Raw genomic sequence first — 18,195 nt, 5'->3', positions numbered from 1 at the left:
GAGAGATTTTTTCTCTCATACTATTCCCAATCAAGAATTAACCTTACTTCCTCGGAATTTTAAATTCCTATCCATAACACGCAGTACAACAAATAGCAGCCAAGCACACTTCACATGACAAATACTAGACTATTCATTGTGTACATATTTATGGTTTATGTTACTTTAAATCATAAGAATGCAGCCAAATCGTCCTAACATATGTCGACATGATCACCAATGTGAACAACATTCGAATTATCCTTCAAAATGTACATACCCGATTGAATAAAGATACCTGTATACAAATAGACATTATTTGTAATTGAGTCAGTATCGGACTCAAATGACAGAAAAATCTAATTTGACATTTCGGAAAACAACTTTCAACCAAAACAGGAAATCGGATACTGGCACAAAAAACGGACCCGGAATCAGTTTAAATATCCGGAAATGACTTCTGCAGTGATAGCAAAAATTGAGTAATTTTATATTCTAGACATTTGTCGATGCAACTTTTGCGCATTATCTCATATTTGGTCAGTAACCATGCATCCAATATGGAAAAATATTGGATCCCACGTGATCAGTGTCAACCAAAAGAATTTCAGGATTCTAACCCGAGGCAGCTGGAAAAATAACGTTATTTCTAGTATTTTTGCAGCATTAAAAACAGTTTCAATCTTCAATTGAAATGACTAAAACAAATTAAAAAAGGGTGCCAAATATTATGTTGATGCCACAGCATGTTTGTTTGATATTTATTTGTCTAAATGTATTAATAAAAAACATTGTATCGGATAAATCCTGAGGAAATGTATGTAATGTTTCTGTATTTGAACTTAAACTTAAAGTAGCAGCATCGTCTAGTGTGGCGAGTTCCAGATTTTCATATAGCCGATGCTTCTGGCCTAGACTAAGTCAACAGGCCAGAATCATTCTGGCTATAGTGCAGGTCACAATATATTAAATGGTCTGTACCTGAAAAAGGCATGGTTTTTTTTTTCTAAAATAATTGATCATTATTTTTTTAATTCTTATTTTTGTGACCAGAATAACACTAATGCAGGTCTAAAGTGAAAAAGGGCACAGCAATTTTCATAATAAATTTGAACTTTGAAAAATTGAAGGGGGATGGAGCAATGAATCCACTGTATTATTTTATAGTTGGCGAGTTGACCTACTGAAACATTCAAGATGACATCGACCTGCACCATAAGAATTAAATCAAGGGTTTGCCTTCTTTTGATCTTTACATAATAGTTCTTTTCTTAAAATATTTTGAAAGGTGTGTCGAAAATTACCCGCACACCCGGCCGTAAAACTTACGCAGGGTCAGAAGCAAGCAGGCCCATAGGCCTAACGTTATAACGTTAAATGTAACACGTGGCTGACCATGCCATAACTGTTACACACTGTACAACTTCGAAATAAAACAAACATATATAATAATATATCCGACTGAACGATGCCGATTGTGACTATGTAGCTTCATATCCAAACTTGTGCTAATGGAAACTGTATATACTCCACAATATACTCACCATTTACAAACAAAATCTTATAATTTCGCCGCCAGTGAAGAGATGCGGCCATTAACAGATTAGCCAATCAGACGAGCCGTTACAAAAGCGACATTAGCATATATCCCATGATGCTAATTATTACACAAATAAAAAAAAGTCACACATATTTTTTTCACACACAAATATAAAACAAAATCACACTCAAATATATATTTTTACACACAAAACATTTTTTTCACACACAAATATAAAAAAAAATACACAAACATAAAACGATAATAATGTTACAGATTAGGACGTCATACCGCCACAACACTAAAACGATAATAATGTTACAGATTAGGACACCATACCGTCCACAACACTAAAACGATAATAATGTTACAGATTAGGACGTCATACCGCCACAACACTAAAACGATAATAATGTTACAGATTAGGACACCATACCGTACAACACTAAAACGATAATAATGTTACAGATTAGGACACCATACCGTCACAACACTAAAACGATAATAATGTTATAGATTAGGACGCCATACCGCCACAACACTAAAACGATAATAATGTTACAGATTTGGACAACATACTACCACAACACTAAAACGATAATAATGTTATAGATTAGGACGTCATACCGTACAACACTAAAACGATAATAATGTTATAGATTAGGACGTCATACCGCCACAACACTAAAACGATAATAATGTTACAGATTAGGACGCCATACCGCCATAACACTAAAACGATAATAATGTTATAGATTAGGACAACATACCGCCACAACACTAAAACGATAATAATGTTACAGATTAGGACACCATACCGCCACAACACTAAAACGATAATAATGTTATAGATTAGGACACCATACCGTCACAACACTAAAACGATAATAATGTTATAGATTAGGACGTCATACCGCCACAACACTAAAACGATAATAATGTTACAGATTAGGACACCATACCGCCACAACACTAAAACGATAATAATGTTACAGATTAGGACACCATACCGTCACAACACTAAAACGATAATAATGTTACAGATTAGGACACCATACCGCCACAACACTAAAACGATAATAATGTTACAGATTAGGACGTCATACCGCCACAACACTAAAACGATAATAATGTTACAGATTAGGACGTCATACCGCCACAACACTAAAACGATAATAATGTTACAGATTAGGACACCATACCGCCACAACACTAAAACGATAATAATGTTATAGATTAGGACGTCATACCGCCACAACACTAAAACGATAATAATGTTACAGATTAGGACACCATACCGTCACAACACCACAACACTAAAACGATAATAATGTTACAGATTAGGACGCCATACCGCCACAACACTAAAACGATAATAATGTTATAGATTAGGACGCCATACCGACACACACTAAAACGATAATAATGTTATAGATTAGGACACCAACCGCCACAACACTAAAACGATAATAATGTTACAGATTAGGACACCATACCGCCATACCACTAAAACGATAATAATGTTATAGATTAGGACGTCTTACCGACACAACACTAAAACGATAATAATGTTATAGATTAGGACACCATACCGTCACAACACTAAAACGATAATAATGTTATAGATTAGGACACCATACCGCCACAACACTAAAACGATAATAATGTTATAGATTAGGACACATACCGCCACAACACTAAAACGATAATAATGTTATAGATTAGGACACCATACCGTCACAACACTAAAACGATAATAATGTTACAGATTAGGACACCATACCGCCACAACACTAAAACGATAATAATGTTACAGATTAGGACGTCATACCGCCACAACACTAAAACGATAATAATGTTACAGATTAGGACGTCATACCGCCACAACACTAAAACGATAATAATGTTATAGATTAGGACGTCATACCGCCACAACACTAAAACGATAATAATGTTACAGATTAGGACACCATACCGCCACAACACTAAAACGATAATAATGTTACAGATTAGGACACCATACCGCCACAACACTAAAACGATAATAATGTTACAGATTAGGACACCATACCGCCACAACACTAAAACGATAATAATGTTACAGATTAGGACACCATACCGCCACAACACTAAAACGATAATAATGTTACAGATTAGGACGCATACCGCCACAACACTAAAACGATAATAATGTTACAGATTAGGACGTCATACCGCCACAACACTAAAACGATAATAATGTTACAGATTAGGACACCATACCGCCACAACACTAAAACGATAATAATGTTACAGATTAGGACGTCATACCGCCACAACACTAAAACGATAATAATGTTACAGATTAGGACGTCATACCGCCACAACACTAAAACGATAATAATGTTACAGATTAGGACGTCATACCGCCACAACACTAAAACGATAATAATGTTATAGATTAGGACACCATAACCGCCACAACACTAAAACGATAATAATGTTACAGATTAGGACGCCATACCGTCACAACACTAAAACGATAATAATGTTACAGATTAGGACCATACCGCCACAACACTAAAACGATAATAATGTTACAGATTAGGACGTCATACCGTCACAACACTAAAACGATAATAATGTTACAGATTAGGACACCATACCGTCACAACACTAAAACGATAATAATGTTACAGATTAGGACGTCATACCGTCACAACACTAAAACGATAATAATGTTACAGATTAGGACGTCATACCGTCACAACACTAAAACGATAATAATGTTACAGATTAGGACGTCATACCGTCACAACACTAAAACGATAATAATGTTACAGATTAGGACGTCATACCGCCACAACACTAAAACGATAATAATGTTACAGATTAGGACGTCATACCGCCACAACACTAAAACGATAATAATGTTACAGATTAGGACGTCATACCGCCACAACACTAAAACGATAATAATGTTACAGATTAGGACGTCATACCGCCACAACACTAAAACGATAATAATGTTACAGATTAGGACGTCATACCGTCACAACACTAAAACGATAATAATGTTACAGATTAGGACACCATACCGCCACAACACTAAAACGATAATAATGTTACAGATTAGGACACCATACCGCCACAACACTAAAACGATAATAATGTTATAGATAGAATAGGACGTCATACCGTACAACACAAACTAAAACGATAATAATGTTATAGATTAGGACGTCATACCGTCACAACACTAAAACGATAATAATGTTACAGATTAGGACACCATACCGCCACAACACTAAAACGATAATAATGTTACAGATTAGGACGTCATACCGTCACAACACTAAAACGATAATAATGTTACAGATTAGGACGTCATACCGCCACAACACTAAAACGATAATAATGTTACAGATTAGGACGTCATACCGCCACAACACTAAAACGATAATAATGTTACAGATTAGGACGTCATACCGTCACAACACTAAAACGATAATAATGTTACAGATTAGGACACCATACCGTCACAACACTAAAACGATAATAATGTTACAGATTAGGACGTCCATACCGCCACAACACTAAAACGATAATAATGTTACAGATTAGGACACATACCGCCACAACACTAAAACGATAATAATGTTACAGATTAGGACCATACCGCACAACACTAAAACGATAAATGTTAGATTAGGACATACCGCACAACACTAAAACGATAATAATGTTACAGATTAGGACGTCATACCGTCACAACACTAAAACGATAATAATGTTACAGATTAGGACACCATACCGTCACAACACTAAAACGATAATAATGTTATAGATTAGGACACCATACCGTCACAACACTAAAACGATAATAATGTTATAGATTAGGACGTCATACCGCCACAACACTAAAACGATAATAATGTTACAGATTAGGACACCATACCGCCACAACACTAAAACGATAATAATGTTATAGATTAGGACGTCATACCGCCACAACACTAAAACGATAATAATGTTACAGATTAGGACGTCATACCGTCACAACACTAAAACGATAATAATGTTACAGATTAGGACACAATACCGCCACAACACTAAAACGATAATAATGTTACAGATTAGGACACCATACCGTCACAACACTAAAACGATAATAATGTTATAGATTAGGACGTCATACCGCCACAACACTAAAACGATAATAATGTTACAGATTAGGACACAATACCGTCACAACACTAAAACGATAATAATGTTACAGATTAGGACGTCATACCGCCACAACAATAAAACGATAATAATGTTACATATTAGGACACCATACCGCCACAACACTAAAACGATTATAATGTTACAAATTCAATGCCCAGCTTACAAACGGAATAGATTATGCTCCGCAACTTGACCAGGTCCGATTTTCCGAAACAAACTTAAATAAAAAAAGATGATTTTAGTCATAAATGTTCATATAAGTTACATGAGAAAAACTTACGTTTTGACTTAGTCTGCACTTTTGTTACGAGAAATCGGGGCCAGACTTAAGATACGAGATCTTCATGTGGACAACATAGGGAAATATGTAAACAGGTATGAGTGTGATCTAGGCTAATAAATATTACTGTATAATATGTATTTGTCACTGTGTGTGTACAACTAAAATACGGGTTATAACATGGAAATCTTACCGTTCATAACTCGTCTTCACTGGATATTAGCTTTAAACTAAATCTTCCCATTCGGACAATACGGTTCTAAAGTCAAACAAGCTTTAAGGTTCCCTGTAATTCTGTATTCATATACAGATAGCATAGTTTACATCCTTCCAGAATAAAAATGCAAATTCGTCTATGTTTTGGGTGACTGATTTCTACGTCGGAGCCAGATAAAGACTCATTGTACTAAAATGTAGCCGTCTTTTTATTACGGTTTATGCTTCAATAAGTATATGTCACCATAAAACTATTTAATAGAATTGTCAAAAGTTCTTACAGATATCATTTACTGAAATAACACATTCCATGATGAGGTTTAATATACTTTGAAGTAGGTACAGAAAATTTTTTTCTTATTATTGATAATCACGATATCGCATTATTTGTTTTAATACATACAAACATACACACATTCATTCATTGTTAGAATAACGAGCAGGGACCACAAGTTTTCGTAGTGGAAATTATCTAATAACAGTTATTAAACGCTTTTTCTTAATAAATGTGTTGTTGATTTTTAGAACGTTTCATTCTTTGTTACAGCATTAGAGTCTATACCATAACTGCTTAACTCCAGGGTAGGTTTATTATGTAATGTTGTGATGATATCTAAGACGTCTCATTCTCTGTAATACTAGGTATCTATATCATAGATACATACAGAGGTCAATGAGGTAATATCAAACGGATTTTCCAGATGACACGGGATCCCATCAATCGTAATTATGGAAGTTAGTAAATAAGGAATAACTTCAAATGGTAAATATGGGACAAAGAAGTAATTCCAAACGTTTGGACAAAAAATAGATACCTAGTATTACAGACAACACTGAAAAGATTTTCCAGGCGATCTGCCACTTTACCAAAACACACGAAACGAACACGATTACATAATATGATACGAACAGTAATACGGGAAAATGATAATAGACAAATATTTAGCAGCACAATGGAGCGCAATTAACCCTTCGGCAAGAATTTACAAAAAAAAATAAACATACTTACAATATAAATCATAGAATATTTAAGTATTAGCAAATGGATGGGAAAATAGGAAAACCCTATACAAATCCAATTTCATTTGTTTCTAAACCAACACTTCTATACTAAAAGGCAAGCTTATTGTGTAATAATTTGTTGATTGTTAAGAAGTCCTATTACTTCTAATATCAGTGGTTTCTATAACAATACTGCCTTACTCCAGGACCGGTCAATTAATTTTGACATTTTCCTGCTCCAAAACAATTAATTTTGACATTTTTCTGCTCCAAAACAATTAATTTTCACATTTTCCTGCTCCAAAACAATTAATTTTCACATTTTCCTACTCCGGTTTATTGTGTAATAGTTTGTTGATTGTTCTAATATCATTGGTTTCTATAACAACACTGCCTTACTTCAGGACCGGTTTATTGTGTAATAGTTTGTTGATTGTTCTAATATCATTGGTTTCTATAACAACACTGTCTTACTTCAGGACCGGTTTATTGTGTAATAGTTTGTTGATTGTTCTAATATCATCGGTTTCTATAACAACACTGTCTTACTTCAGGACCGCTTTATTGTGTAATAGTTTGTTGTTTATTGTTCTAATATCATCGGTTTTTCTATAACAACAACACTGTCTTACTTCAGGACCGGTTTATTGTGTAATAGTTTGTTGATTGTTCTAATATCATTGGTTTCTATAACAACACTGTCCTTACTCCAGGACCGGTTTATTGTGTAATAGTTTGTTGATTGTTCTAATATCATCGGTTTCTATAACAACACTGTCTTACTTCAGGACCGCTTTATTGTGTAATAGTTTGTTGATTGTTCTAATATCATTGGTTTCTATAACAACACTGCCTCACTCCAGGACCGATTTATTGTGTAATAGTTTATATGCCTTACTTCAGTTTATTGTGTAATAGTTTGTTAATCATTAAGACGTCCCATCCTTTCTAATATCTTTGGTTTCTATAACAACACTGTCCTACTCTAGGGCTGCTTTATTGTGTAATAGTTTATTGATTGTTAAGACGTCCCATCCTTTCTAATTTTAATTGGTTTCTATAACAACACTGCCTTACTCCAGGGCCGGTTTATTGTGTAATAGTTTGTTGATTTTTACGACGTCCCATCCTTTCTAATATCTTTGGTTCCTATAACAACACTGCCTCACTCTAGGGCCAGTTTATCCATCGGCAGTAGTGCTATCGTTTCTGTGTTTGATTGTCGCCATTGTCTTATCCTGGAATTCAAACCTCAGTTCTCTAACAACAAAGGTCAATACTTACATGCTTAAGAGTGTACATTATAAATATGCATGATGAAATACTTCAACAAAATACGGTAAAAGATGTTGAGTCTATTCATTCCCAATTCATACTTAGAACCTCCTTGAGTCTTTGTTTACATAATTGATATACTTAGATCTAATTCCTATTGGAATTCAATGTTGAATGTAGTTATACTAAATAACATATCGTGCTAGGTGAAAAACGTTTTACAGGGTCTAATCGGTATACCAAACATTGAGGATCACTTTTGCTTTGTGATATTAGTATGACAATATAATATACCGTTTAAAAGTTTAAAGTGAACATTTCGGTATTGGTGTCGTGGATATATGCAACTTTGTAGTATTTTGTCCTATTATCAAATCTCCCGTCGGAGTATTTAAAATGTTGTTTGTCGTATAAATTAAGAAGATGGTCACTAGTTGTTGACGATAACAAATTTTACTCATTTTACAAATTTCCAGTATCCTCAGATTTGACACTCTAATATTATTTAGTCATACTAATCATACCTTTCTTATATCTTCAACATTCATTAATACTGCAAATGCTGTTGCAATCAGCGACAAGACTACCCATATCAGGAAGAAGTATTCGTATTGTTGCAGAGCCTTGCTAGTGTCGGAACTGTAAATAAAAGTCATCACGTTAATTGTATCGTCTATACAATTGTATACCACATTTAAGCATTGAACGTCTTTCAATTGGCTTTCATAGCCATAAGGAAACCTTTCCCCGCCACCATCCCTTTTTTTACAAACGCATCCGAAAAAGCTAATGCTATTAAAGCACGTTATATGAAATTATAGTATTAGTTAAACAATTGAAACTTTGAATAAAATTGGTGTTTATAGCAATTTTATCGATAATCATTCCCGAGAGTAAACTTACTGCACCTGTCCTGCAATTACAGCAAAGAATATTGCTAGTTTAGTGAAGAATATTAGGGTGACAAACGAGCACGTCAAACGGAATTTGGAATTAACGCTTACAATCTAATCTTTAAGGTAATTTATGTTGAAAAGAAACAATTAGATCTTGCAACCCTTAGTATATCATTCTAATTCAATCTGCACGGAACTCAGAAACACATTCAATCTGATGTTAATATAACCTTTAATTACCGGTTTGGCATCTCAATGCATCATATACTGAAATTCCTTTTTCAGCGGATAAAGTTCATCATTTACCTTCCTTCTCCTCAATGACCTTCGTATAAGTGTATTCGATGGGTTCTCGAATGTTTCATCGAACTTGACGTCGGACTTGGAACAGGACGTTTCTACAGAACATCCATATACCCAGCAGTTTCAATGTCTTGACGTCGGACTTGGAACAGGACGTTTCTACAGAACATCCATATACCCAGCAGTTTCAATGTCTTGACGTCGGACTTGGAACAGGACGTTTCTACAGAACATCCATATACCCAGCAGTTTCAATGTCTTGACGTCGGACTTGGAACAGGACGTTTCTACAGAACATCCATACACCCAGCAGTTACAACAGGCTCCGTAAGTCTCGTCTCGCGTAACTTCCGGTTTTCAACTTCCCGGTACATCCAGGATCCCGGCGTCGGTAGCAACCTATATATATGGTGTTATGCATTCGGATGCACTTACCGGGCGGGAGGAACGCATACATGCATTGTATTTAGGTTCCCGAAAGACCAACAGGAAATGAAGAAATGGGTTGAAAGATGCAGGTTAATATTTAACGGTAAATTTGTTCAGACAGAGATTATTCAGATATAATCAGTAGTCAATATCAGGTCATGAGTAGTACACGATTCACATGTCCCTGTCATCGGCTGTAAACAATAAATTAGGTCTAACATTATTACTACGATAGCATATATATGTACTACGATAAAGAACCTCTTGAATATCGAAGACGATCTATATTTGTACAATGTATAATTACTCCAGATACTGTGTACAGCCACGTTAGCAAACGTAATCGTATGGTCAATGAGAAACAGAACTATATATATTCTATGTTCTTAATCTTTGTGAAATATTATATTGTATTAAGACCAATAATGCACCTTAGTTGACACTGTAGCACCCCTCTGTGTTTGTTACCATCTTCACAGTGCTTCTTCTAGGGACTTGCCTTGCAGTTGGACCTTCACTATGACTGTACTTTTATATATCTATCTGTAGATTTTCAGGTGTAAGCCTATTAAATGAGGCAGTATGTTTTTTACCACATTATCCATTTATTTCTTCTGTTTTTAATAAAAGGTGTACAATAATATCTGTCTTATTTATCTGTTCTGACTCTGATTTCTGGGGGGAAAATGCAGACTTAAGTCAAACTTCAGTGGTTTTCCTTTTATAACATTTAATTGAGAACGATTTTGATATACCCTATCTGACCCATTAAGTGTCCTCGTCCCTAAAAGGGCCCCTTCCCCTATTTGGGGCTTCATTTTCACCGACCTCAATTTATATGTAGACTGAAAGTATGAAAACTGTGAAGGTGTTGTTTTTTTTTGTTTTTTTTTGTTTTTTTTAAATTTCCTTTGCAAATTGATTTATGTCTTCTTTGTGTTATGCAATTCTTAAGCACTTATTGGGTCTAATAAGGTTAACAAGCTAAACCTGCCTATATTTTTAGTTTTTTCATATGAATATTAAGACAATTTAAAAAAGAAATAAAACTAATACCATAGGCAGGATTAGCTGAGTATAATATTGTAAAAAAAGTGTTGTGAGAAATTCAGGCCTTAAGTTGTCTTTACGAGGGTCTAGAGTTCCACAAAAAGTTCACATCTGACCAAGAGACAGAACCCTAAATGGCAACATTTTGATAACCAACAAATTCAGACAAAAGCAAAGTTTGTAAATGTTATGTTATTTAATTCTCAGTTCAAAAACTGGAAGAAGAAATATCACATTTCAAAGATGAAATAAAATTTAAGATCTCAAACTTGAAAGGAAAAGAATGTAAACAAAAGACATATCAGGCCTTGGCGTTCCTAGTCAGCTTAAATCCAAGGGATCTATGTGCAAGTCATTTGAAGATTTGCAACAGAAACCTTCAGACATGAACAGCCAGTCTCTGGCATATAGTCGTTACAAGAGCAGGCATACAGTAAAAGTTGTTACATGTGCTGCCCCTAATGGAGCACTAGTTCAGACTACTTCTGATTCTGCAGTAGTAGACCATTGCAAACTTTTTGACCAGCTGGAACCAGGTGACATGTTACTTGCTGACAAAGGCTTTAACACATTTGATAAACTTCCTGCTGGTGTGTCCTTAAATATCCCACCTTTTCTTTCAACAAAATGTCATTTCAATGTCATGTCAAGAAGAGGCTGGGCATTGTAACAATGTTGGAAGAAGCAGAATACATGTTGAAAGGGCAAATGAGAGAATTGAAAATTTTGACATTTAAAATAATTTTCCAGCTCAGTATAGGCATTTGTTTACAAAACTATTTCAGCTATGCTGTTGTCTTATTAACCTTCACATTTGTTAAAGGAAATGGTTAGATAAAATTTTAAATTTGAATTAAAAGCTGATTTAATGACCAGGTTAAAGTTTATACTGACATGGATTTCTGCATAGATATTTGATTATAAGTCTTGTTCTTGGTATGGACAAATATTTCAATGGTGTAAAAATTAAAATTAGAAAATATGTTGTTATAGAGTAAGCACATTGAAATATATTGCATATAGAAAATATACAAATTATATGAATAATAACCGGGCAAATATGTTGACATGTTAATTCTATTTTAGTAATATATATTGAGAGCTATAAAGTTTGACAAACAAGACTGTGACATTCAGGCAAAGTCGCGGACAAATATGTATGATTTATGCTTTTTGTATGTTAAGATGAGACATACATGTATCTACAGAAGTCAGTTAATATAATTAATCATAAGACTTTAGAAATGTGAAATGGAATATATGTTGACCATCTTGATTTCATGGTATGAGCATATGTATTCATTTCACTGCACTGTATATGTAAATACATGTAATGGCTTTTGGCAATACTGCAAAAATGAATTTAATTTCTTGCTCTTATTTGTCTGTGTAATATTAAAATTATATATGGATCATATATTTGGGTTTGGTGTTTGATTAGTTTAACGTCCTATTAACAGCCAGTGTCATGTAAGGATGTGCCAGGTTATATAGTGGAGGAAAGCCAGAGTACCAGGTGAAACACCACTGCCAGCGGTCAGTACATGGCAACTGCCCCACATGGAATTTGAACTCGCGACCCAGATGTGGAGGGCTTGTGGTAATATGTCAAAACATCTTAACCACTCGGACACCGCGGCCCCTATTATTTATTGTAATTCTCCAAAAGCTCGTTACTTTGTGTAACATGTGGAAAACTCTTCTTGAATTGGCTGTTTGAAAATGACAGTGCATATTACTTCAACAGTTTTCTTGTAAAAGTAAAATAATGGAACACATATATTTAAGGCAATGTTAGATGCCCATAAGTCTTCCATGACTATTCTGATTTTCTGTAAATCTTTGGGTGCATGTCCACACTGAGTTCCAGTTAAGGAAAGCTGTCCCTGAATCTGGTGTCAATAATCAATATTATCCTTTAGTATGAGATGTTCATCACTTGAAAGATCTGAAACAACAGAAGAAGCTATTCAGTGCATTAATAAATTTGGCATTAAATTTCTGTTTATCTATTTTAATTTATATACATGAAATACAACAATGTGTATAAGTTCTTTTTTATTCAGTATACACTATTAATTACTTATTGGTTGTATTATATAATCATGCTCTAAAATTATAATGTATGAATATTAATCAAAACAGTGTTTGTTTGTCTTTTGTTCAGTGTTAAAAACTGATTCTTGGTCATGAATAAATCCTGAAAAATTTAATACAACATGCAACTTTTTTTCAATTTCAAATTTAAAATTACCCGGTATAAAATCTTTTTGAGACAAACATGCTTCAGCTACTGTCATTTTCTTGGCGGAGAATAGGCATTTCACCTCAATTATGTGACAACAGTGGCTGGTCTTTGTGCTGTAAGTGTACATTTACATTACTTGAAAATGTACCCTGTACAAACCCATCAGGAGAAGCTCCAATGATGCCGAATTCATGAAACCATATACCTTTAACATGAAAATCAGCAATTTAAACAAATATTTACGGGCATTTTAATTTGACAATTGTTTTAATTGATCAAATACCAAACTGGTGTCATGAAAATTCATATTCCATACCAATATGTAAGGGATAAATAAAAACATGCAAATGTAAAGCAAAGTACCAGGACGAAAACTGTCTTTGTGAAGAGTCCTGTCTATGAAATAAAACAATTATCAAACAAGTCAAATCATTTGATATGCCATGAGCCTAAGCAATTGGAATATCAAATTATTTAAGTTTAATAAAATTCAATTTACATAGTCACAAGTGTAAGACTCTATTCATCACATAACTTAATTGTAATATAAGTGAAACTTAATAATTTCGTCTCTAAATAAACAGTAGAAATCCGGCTCGGATGTGATGTTTCTGTCTACTGAGACAACTATGTGAAATATACAGATTAAGACGTCACAACTACACGTGACATAATAGTGTTACATATTAAACATGTGTCTTAAAATATTTATGACATGGCTGTATTACATGGTTGGTCTGGCCAGATAAGTGGTAAATGACATTTAAAGTATTTGGTACTCTGATGGAGATTATATTTATGTGTGCATGTATGCGTGTGGGTGGCCATAAACTTGCCTGTCTCTATAATATTAACTCCCCCTGCTTTGCACTATACATCAATCCCATTTGTTTCATTGGTGATACCCCACTGAATAGGGGCTCTCTCATCCAGATTGTACGCACTCAGCATTTTTTTAAACTGGGTCATGAGGGTGTATTATTGCATAAATATATAACTTCACAGTTTATGCAGAGTACATTATGGTTTTTGGTCTATACACATACAGGCATTGATAGACCTAACATATCGAGTTTGATCCTTAAAAATTCAGAATTTAGCTAGGGTATATGATACCAGGACTGAAAACAATGTAATGATCTAGTTAGTGTATACATTATGGCATCTGTACTGTCCCATTGGGCACTCACATGTAGATGAGTTCACAAAACCATTACGTTGTAGTGTATCTTCAAGAAATATCTGCATAAAAGTAATATCAGTATTTAAATCGTTATACATGTAATAGATGTAATTATTATCATATCTTCATATCTAAATTAACATCATAAATTAATTGTTTGAATTGACAATGCTGTAAATATTTGGAAGGTATTTAGGGCCCTGAGTGGTTATATGGTATATACATATTCCAGCTCATACATGTACATGTATCTCTCAGCATTGAGGATGGGAGCATGTCTTGTCTTAGTCAATCATCCATTTTTAATATCTAGGCCCGTCTGAATAGGTGAAATGTGTACACATTATCATCTTTAATCATGAATTTACCCTGGTCACAGTGGTGTTTATCAAATTATTCTTTGTGTTTGAACATCGGTACAAAAAAGTGTCAGTACAGGTGTACTGTACTTGAACTAACTACAATATTGTAGCTCGGAAGACTTCTAGACAATTGTATTCTTTCCAGCCGGAAATATATTGATAGGTAGACATACCTATGTAGATATGCATATGTACATGTATACATCTACTCTACTACTACACGTGTATGAGGTCATATTCCACCCTGATCTAGGCCTACTCCAACATGATACGAAGCAAAACAAAATTAATATGATAAACATCTCGTTTACCTCAACAAATCCCCGAATATAACGAAATATTCAAAATCACTCTGACTCCTTTATTTCAACATACATGTATTGTTCATTAGACCTTCATCGGCAGTACAACGTAAAATTTATACAGTACCTGCACTTTGTAGACGTGTCCCTGAGGCCTGTGCCTGTACGTTTGCACGTAAAAATCGCATTTCATCCATGACAAACCGTAAAAGTCCTCCACTTTCAACATTGGCTTCACCCTTCCCAGTTAATTTTGTTCGCCCGTCAACATAGTTTGACCCGTTCAAAATAGACAGCGCCATGGCGTCCCTGTCAACCAGCCGATGTACCCGGAAGAAGCGTAATAACGCAGAGTCTCGTAGGTCACGTGACGAGACATACGGAGCCTATGTCTTGACGTCGGACTTGGAATAGGACGTTTCTACAGAACATCCATATACCCAGCAGTTTCAATGTCTTGACGTCGGACTTGGAACAGGACGTTTCTACAGAACATCCATATACCCAGCAGTTTCAATGTCTTGACGTCGGACTTGGAACAGGACGTTTCTACAGAACATCCATATACCCCGCAGTTTCAATGTCTTGACGTCAGACTTGGAATAGGACGTTTCTACAGAACAGCCATATACCCAGCAGTTTCGATGTCTTGACGTCGGACTTGGAACAGGACGTTTCTACAGAACATCCATATACCTAGCAGCTTCAATGTCCTGACGTCAAAATGTCTCATCAAAACCCCTATCATAACAGAATCACATACTCACAAAACGTGGGTTTGGCGAATACTTTTTTTATATTCGTGACACAAAATGCTTTGCTATATAACTATATATCTATTACATTTAAGCATATTTTTACTGCTACCTCACTATATAACGTTACCAAACGCAGTTAGTGTTCATAAGTGAATGAACTGAAAGTTCCGTCATCGTTCAGTCATTGACGAAAATGAATTGTTTATTCATTATGGATGCAAAAATTGTCGCGATTTTATAGCAAAATTGCTAGTAAATGTAAATGTAAGCCTTGCACTGCATTCAGTTCGTAAGTATATAAGTGTACAAGATCGTATCATTGAATTTGCCGTTGTCCAACATTTATACCCACATAATTGCAAACTAAAAGCAGTTGAATATTCCAATGAACCGCAAATACAAATGAAAAGGACCAAGACACACCTTACACTTTGTCTGGTGTATGGTAAGGACTACTTGCGTCCATCTTGTAACAGAAAACATCAGATTGTATCGAAGTTCCCCCAGACCAAGACACACCCTACACTTTGTCTGGTGTATGGTAAGGACTACTTACGTCCATCTTGTAACAGAAAACATCAGATTGTATCGAAGTTCTCCCAGACCTAGACACGCCCTACACTTTGTCTGGTGTATAGTAAGGACTACTTACGTCCATCTTGTAACAGAAAACATCAGATGTTATCGATGTTCTCTCAGACCAAGACACACCTTACACTTTGTCTGGTGTATGGTAAGGACTACTTGCGTCCATCTTGTAACAGAAAACATCAGATTGTATCGAAGTTCGCCCAGACCAAGACACACCTTACATTTTGTCTGGTGTATGATAAGGACTACTTACGTCCATCTTATGACAGAAAACATCAGATTGTATCGAAGTTCCCCCAGACAAAGACACACCTTACATTTTGTCTGGTGTATGATAAGGACTACTTACGTCCATCTTATGACAGAAAACATCAGATTGTATCGAAGTTCCCCCAGACCAAGACACACCTTACATTTTGTCTGGTGTATGATAAGGACTACTTACGTCCATCTTATGACAGAAAACATCAGATTGTATCGAAGTTCCCCCAGACCAAGACACACCTTACATTTTGTCTGGTGTATGATAAGGACTACTTACGTCCATCTTATGACAGAAAACATCAGATTGTATCGAAGTTCTCCCAGACCAAGACACACCCTACACTTTGTCTGGTGTATGGTAAGGACTACTTACGTCCATCTTGTAACAGAAAACATCAGATTGTATCGAAGTTCCCCCAGACCAAGACACACCTTACATTTTGTCTGGTGTATGATAAGGACTACTTATGTCCATCTTATGACAGAAAACATCAGATTGTATCGAAGTTCCCCCAGACAAAGACACACCTTACACTTTGTCTGGTGTATGGTAAGGACTACTTACGTCCATCTTATGACAGAAAACATCAGATTGTATCGAAGTTCCCCCAGACCAAGACACACCTTACACTTTGTCTGGTGTATGGTAAGGACTACTTACGTCCATCTTGTAACAGAAAACATCAGATTGTATCGAAGTTCCCCCAGACCAAGACACACCTTACACTTTATCTGGTGTATAGTAAGGACTACTTACGTCCATCTTGTGACAGAAAACATCAGATGTTATCGAAGTTCACCCAGACCAAGCCACATCCCACACTTTGTCTTGTGTTTGGTAAGGACTACTTACGTCCATCTTGTAACAGAAAACATCAGATTGTATCGAAGTTCCCCCAGACCAAGACACACCCTACACTTTATCTGGTGTATGGTAAGGACTACTTACGTCCATCTTGTAACAGAAAACATCAGATTGTATCGAAGTTCCCCCAGACCAAGACACACCTTACACTTTGTCTGGTGTATAGTAAGGACTACTTACATCCATCTGGTGACAGAAAACATCAGATTGTATCGAACTTCTCCCAGACCAAGACACACCTTACACTTTGTCTGGTGTATAGTAAGGACTACTTACATCCATCTGGTGACAGAAAACATCAGATTGTATCGAACTTCTCCCAGACCAAGACACACCTTACACTTTGTCTGGTGTATGGTAAGGACTACCTACGTCCATCTTGTAACAGAAAACATCAGATTGTATCGAAGTTCTCCCAGACCAAGACACACCCTACACTTTGT

This window comes from Argopecten irradians, chromosome 16, assembly GCF_041381155.1.
Source record: "Argopecten irradians isolate NY chromosome 16, Ai_NY, whole genome shotgun sequence".
NCBI classification, from domain to species: domain Eukaryota; kingdom Metazoa; phylum Mollusca; class Bivalvia; order Pectinida; family Pectinidae; genus Argopecten; species Argopecten irradians.
The sequence above is the reverse complement of the archived record's forward strand: the minus strand, read 5'-3'. Positions refer to the sequence as shown.